We start from the raw sequence: 6543 nt of genomic DNA, 5'->3' as shown, positions 1-6543 counted from the left end.
ACATCTCCACCCCGCTGATCCTCAACACTGGGGCCCCACAAGGGTGCGTTCTGAGCCCTCTCCTGTACTCCCTGTTCACCCACGACTGCGTGGCCACGCACGCCAACTCAATCATCAAGTTTGCGGACGACACAACAGTGGTAGGCTTGATTACCAACAACGACGAGACGGCCTACAGGGAGGAGGTGAGGGCCCTCGGAGTGTGGTGTCAGGAAAATAACCTCACACTCAACGTCAACAAAACTAAGGAGATGATTGTGGACTTCAGGAAACAGCAGAGGGAACACCCCCTATCCACATCGATGGAACAGTAGTGGAGAGGGTAGCAAGTTTTAAGTTCCTCGGCATACACATCACAGACAAACTGAATTGGTCCACTCACACAGACAGCATCGTGAAGAAGGCGCAGCAGCGCCTCTTCAACCTCAGGAGGCTGAAGAAATTTGGCTTGTCACCAAAAGCACTCACAAACTTCTACAGATGCACAATCGAGAGCATCCTGGCGGGCTGTATCACCGCCTGGTACGGCAACTGCTCCGCCCACAACCGTAAGGCTCTCCAGAGGGTAGTGAGGTCTGCACAACGCATCACCGGGGCAAACTACCTGCCCTCCAGGACACCTACACCACCCGATGTTACAGGAAGGCCATAAAGATCATCAAGGACATCAACCACCCGAGCCACTGCCTGTTCACCCCGCTATCATCCAGAAGGCGAGGTCAGTACAGGTGCATCAAAGCTGGGACCGAGAGACTGAAAAACAGCTTCTATCTCAAGGCCATCGGACTGTTAAACAGCCACCACTAACATTGAGTGGCTGCTGCCAACACACTGACACTGACACTGACTCAACTCCAGCCACTTTAATAATGGGAATTGATGGGAAATGTAAATATATCACTAGCCACTTTAAACAATGCTACCTTATATAATGTTACTTACCCTACATTATTCATCTCATATGCGTACGTATATACTGTACTCTATATCATCGACTGCATCCTTATGTAATACATGTATCACTAGCCACTTTAACTATGCCACTTTGTTTACATACTCATCTCATATGTATATACTGTACTTGATACCATCTACTGTATCTTGCCTATGCTCCTCTGTACCATCACTCATTCATATATCCTTATGTACATATTCTTTATCCCCTTACACTGTGTATAAGACAGTAGTTTTGGAATTGTTAGTTAGATTACTTGTTGGTTATTACTGCATTGTCGGAACTAGAAGCACAAGCATTTCGCTACACTCGCATTAACATCTGCTAACCATGTGTATGTGACAAATAAAATTTGATTTGATTTGATTTCACATGACTAGGCAGGGCGCAGCCATGGGTGGGCCTGGGAGGGCATACGCCCACCCACTTAGGAGCCAGGGCCACCCAGTGTAGAGCCAGGCCCTGCCAACCAGAATAATTTTTTTCCCCACAAAAGGGCTTTATTACAGATAAAAATACTCCTCAGTTTCATCAGCTGTCCGGGTGGCTGGTCCCAGACAATCGCGCAGGTGAAGAAGACGGATGTGGAGGTCCTGGGCTGGCGTGGTTACACGTGGTCTGCGGTTGTGAGACCAGTTGGACGTACTTCCAAATTCTCTAAAACGACGTTGGAGGCGGCTTATGGTAGAGAAATTAACATTAGATTACATTATCTGGCAACAGCTCCTACAGTCAGCATGCCAACTGTATGCTCCCTCAAAACATGAGATATATGTGGCGTTGTGGCGTTGTGTGAAAAAACGGAACATTGTGACCTACCGGTGGCTCATATCGATCTTATGTAGCAAAATTATTATTATTATTATTTTTTGTGATATCCATTTGGTAGTTACTAATCGCTGCAACTCCCATACGGACTCAGGAGAGGTGAAGGTTGAGAGTCGTGCGTCCTCCGAAACATGACCCCCGCCAAGCCGCACTGCTTCTTGACACAATGCTCGCTTAACCCGGAAGCCAGCCGCACCAATGTGTTGGAGGAAACACTGTACACCTTGGCAACCGTGTCAGCGTGCATGCGCCTGGCGCATGCACGCTGGAGTCGCTAGAGCACGATGGAACGAGGACATCCCGGCTGGCCAAACCCTCCCCTAACCCCGACAACGCTGGGCCAATTGTGCGCTGCCTTATGGGTCTCCCGGTCACGGCCGGCTGCGGCACAGCCTGGAATCGAACCAGGATCTGTAGTAACACAGCTAGCACTGTGATGCAGTGCCTTAGACTGCTGTGCCACTCGGAGGCGAAATTGTGTTTTTTACATTGGATAAAAGTAGAGACTCAGAGCTACAAAATCGTATATCATACACTACAGTTGAGGAACAATGGGAAAGTAGATGCAGATGGACCCACCTTTGATCTGAGAGGCAGTGAGCCGAGTGGGATACCACATCTCGAACTTAGTTAAAAAAAAATTTTAATAAAGAGGTGAGCGACACGCGAAGTCGAGTTTTTAGTCGAGTGTGTATTCCTGTGTGTGGAGGCGTAAACAGGGCGGAGTCAGTGATGGAAGATCTGCGAGTTCGTCGACTCAAAGACACCTATCATTGGTCGGTTGCGGGCGACCTCCTGACACTGAATTGATCACAGTAGGGATTGGTGCGGTCTGTATGGGTGTGGGGCCAAGGTGACTGTGGGTTCTGTGTGAAGCACGGTACCTGGTGAAACCCTATTGGAAGATGGACCTCATTCTAAAAAGTGTCTGTGAGACTGTCTAATTGATCTTCAGAAGTGGTGAATTCCAAATATTTGAAATGTGCTAGCCAGGTATGCCCTGGGTTTGGTAATTTAGCGTTAAATATCTAGCATCTGTGTGAACTGGTTTTGGCCATTTAATGTTAAAACATCTGGAATCTGTGTGAAATAGTTAAGACCATTTATACAAGTATAAGATAGTAAGGTGCAACTGTACTTGTTTTAAACCTGTAATTGTTTTAAACCTGTTCCCCATTTTAGAAGTATTGAAAGATGCAAATGTGTGAGTTGTATTATCCTAAGAACTAAACTTGAGATAGAAATGAGAAAATATTCCTGCAGGTTAAAATATTGTTGAAAAACAACTAATTGATTAGGTATGTTTGCCAATATAGCATTGTGTGACTGTGATATGAGAGTTGTGTGAATATGGAAATGAGTCTTAATCAGAAGTTTGGATAGTAACATATAGAAATATGCTTAATCAGATTATTGAAATTTGGATAATAAGCTTTGAAATAACGTTATCTTGGGGTTCCGTTCCTTCACCGACCATCATAGAATATCACGGGGTGGTATTGCGAGCAGGATGATATTTTAGAAAGCAGCTGAAGGTCTATAGTTCCTGAGAGGTTTGATTTTGCCGTGGTTTCTGGGAGGTTAGAGAACCGCTGAGGATCCCATGGTCATTGTCCGGGAAACAAAAGTAATTTTTTTTGGTTCTGCTGGGAGTATGTTTGGAGAGCTGCTGCGTAGCTATGGAGTCCTTGAAGAGGCAAATGGAATGGTTCTCGTGAGTACCTAAGAATTTCTTATGTTTTATATGGATTCTGTAAATATATTAAAATAAGATAAATTGTATGTGTGTATAATCAATTAGAGATTTGATAAAGTAATATTGGGAATATAATTAGATACAATTTAAACCACCCATACGTAGATGTATGTAGGTTTTGAGATGGTATCTTTAATGGATAATTTGATAAAGATTAGGTTTAAGCATTATTAAACTGTCTAACAAAGTCTGGGCAATTTTCTTAGAAACCGATTGGAGTGTGTCCACTTTTGGTTAAATCAAATCAAATCAAATTTTATTTGTCACATACACATGGTTAGCAGATGTTAATGCGAGTGTAGCGAAATGCTTGTGCTTCTAGTTCCGACAATGCAGTAATAACGAACAAGTAATCTAACTAACAATTCCAAAAAAAAAAACTACTGTCTTATACACAGTGTAAGGGGATAAAGAATATGTACATAAGGATATATGAATGAGTGATGGTACAGAGCAGCATAGGCAAGATGCAGTAGATGATATTGAGTACAGTATATACATATGAGATGAGTATGTAAAGAAAGTGGCATAGTTAAAGTGGCTAGTGATACATGTATTACATAAGGATGCAGTCGATGATATAGAGTACAGTATCTACGTATGCATATGAGATGAATAATGTAGGGTAAGTAACATTATATAAGGTAGCATTGTTTAAAGTGGCTAGTGATATATTTACATCATTTCCCATCAATTCCCATGATTAAAGTGGCTGGAGTAGAGTCAGTGTCATTGACAGTGTGTTGGCAGTAGCCACTCAATGTTAGTGGTGGCTGTTTAACAGTCTGATGGCCTTGAGATAGAAGCTGTTTTTCAGTCTCTCGGTCCCAGCTTTGATGCACCTGTACTGACCTCGCCTTCTGGATGACAGCGGGGTGAACAGGCAGTGGCTCGGGTGGTTAATGTCCTTGATGATCTTTATGGCCTTCCTGTAGCATCGGGTGGTGTAGGTGTCCTGGAGGGCAGGTAGTTTGCCCCCGGTGATGCGTTGTGCAGACCTCACTACCCTCTGGAGAGCCTTACGGTTGAGGGCGGTGCAGTTGCCATACCAGGCGGTGATACAGCCCGCCAGGATGCTCTCGATTGTGCATCTGTAGAAGTTTGTGAGTGCTTTTGGTGACAAGCCGAATTTCTTCAGCCTCCTGAGGTTGAAGAGGCGCTGCTGCGCCTTCTTCACGATGCTGTCTGTGTGAGTGGACCAATTCAGTTTGTCAGTGATGTGTATGCCGAGGAACTTAAAACTTGCTACCCTCTCCACTACTGTTCCATCGATGTGGATGGGGGTGTTCCCTCTGCTGTTTCCTGAAGTCCACAATCATCTCCTTAGTTTTGTTGACGTTGAGTGTGAGGTTATTTTCCTGACACCACACTCCGAGGGCCCTCACCTCCTCCCTGTAGGCCGTCTCGTCGTTGTTGGTAATCAAGCCTACCACTGTTGTGTCGTCCGCAAACTTGATGATTGAGTTGGAGGCGTGCGTGGCCACGCAGTCGTGGGTGAACAGGGAGTACAGGAGAGGGCTCAGAACGCACCCTTGTGGGGCCCCAGTGTTGAGGATCAGCGGGGAGGAGATGTTGTTGCCTACCCTCACCACCTGGGGTCGGCCCGTCAGGAAGTCCAGTACCCAGTTGCACAGGGCGGGGTCGAGACCCAGGGTCTCGAGCTTGATGACGAGCTTGGAGGGTACTATGGTGTTGAATGCCGAGCTGTAGTCGATTAACAGCATTCTCACATAGGTATTCCTCTTGTCCAGATGGGTTAGGGCAGTGTGCAGTGTGGTTGAGATTGCATCGTCTGTGGACCTATTTGGGCGGTAAGCAAATTGGAGTGGGTCAAGGGTGTCAGGTAGGGTGGAGGTGATATGGTCCTTGACTAGTCTCTCAAAGCACTTCATGATGACGGATGTGAGTGCTACGGGGCGGTAGTCGTTTAGCTCAGTTACCTTAGCTTTCTTGGGAACAGGAACAATGGTGGCCCTCTTGAAGCATGTGGGAACAGCAGACTGGTATAGGGATTGGTTGAATATGTCCGTAAACACACCGGCCAGCTGGTCTGCGCATGCTCTGAGGGCGCGGCTGGGGATGCCGTCTGGGCCTGCAGCCTTGCGAGGGTTAACACGTTTAAATGTCTTACTCACTTCGGCTGCAGTGAAGGAGAGACCGCATGTTTTCGTTGCAGGCCGTGTCAGTGGCACTGTATTGTCCTCAAAGCGGGCAAAAAGTTATTTAGTCTGCCTGGGAGCAAGACATCCTGGTCCGTGACTGGGCTGGGTTTCTTCCTGTAGTCCGTGATTGACTGTAGACCCTGCCACATGCCTCTTGTGTCTGAGCCGTTGAATTGAGATTCTACTTTGTCTCTGTACTGGCGCTTAGCTTGTTTGATAGCCTTGCGGAGGGAATAGCTGCACTGTTTGTATTCAGTCATGTTACCAGACACCTTGCCCTGATTAAAAGCAGTGGTTCGCGCCTTCAGTTCCACACGAATGCTGCCATCAATCCACGGTTTCTGGTTAGGGAATGTTTTAATCGTTGCTATGGGAACGACATCTTCAACGCACGTTCTAATGAACTCGCACACCGAATCAGCGTATTCGTCAATGTTGTTGTCTGACGCAATACGAAACATCTCCCAGTCCACGTGATGGAAGCAGTCTTTGAGTGTGGAGTCAGCTTGGTCGGACCAGCGTTGCACAGACCTCAGCGTGGGAGCTTCTTGTTTTAGTTTCTGCCTGTAGGCAGGGATCAACAAAATGGAGTCGTGGTCAGCTTTTCCGAAAGGGGGGCGGGGCAGGGCCTTATATGCGTCGCGGAAGTTAGAGTAACAATGATCCAGGGTCTTTCCACCCCTGGTTGCGCAATCGATATGCTGATAAAATTTAGGGAGTCTTGTTTTCAGATTAGCCTTGTTAAAATCCCCAGCTACAATGAATGCAGCCTCCGGATAAATCGTTTCCAGTTTGCAAAGAGTTAAATAAAGTTCGTTCAGAGCCATCGATGTGTCTGCTTG

The sequence above is a fragment of the Oncorhynchus tshawytscha genome, linkage group LG22, assembly GCF_018296145.1.
Source record: "Oncorhynchus tshawytscha isolate Ot180627B linkage group LG22, Otsh_v2.0, whole genome shotgun sequence".
In the NCBI taxonomy this organism is placed as follows: Eukaryota; Metazoa; Chordata; class Actinopteri; order Salmoniformes; family Salmonidae; genus Oncorhynchus; species Oncorhynchus tshawytscha.
This window is presented reverse-complemented; position numbering follows the sequence as displayed.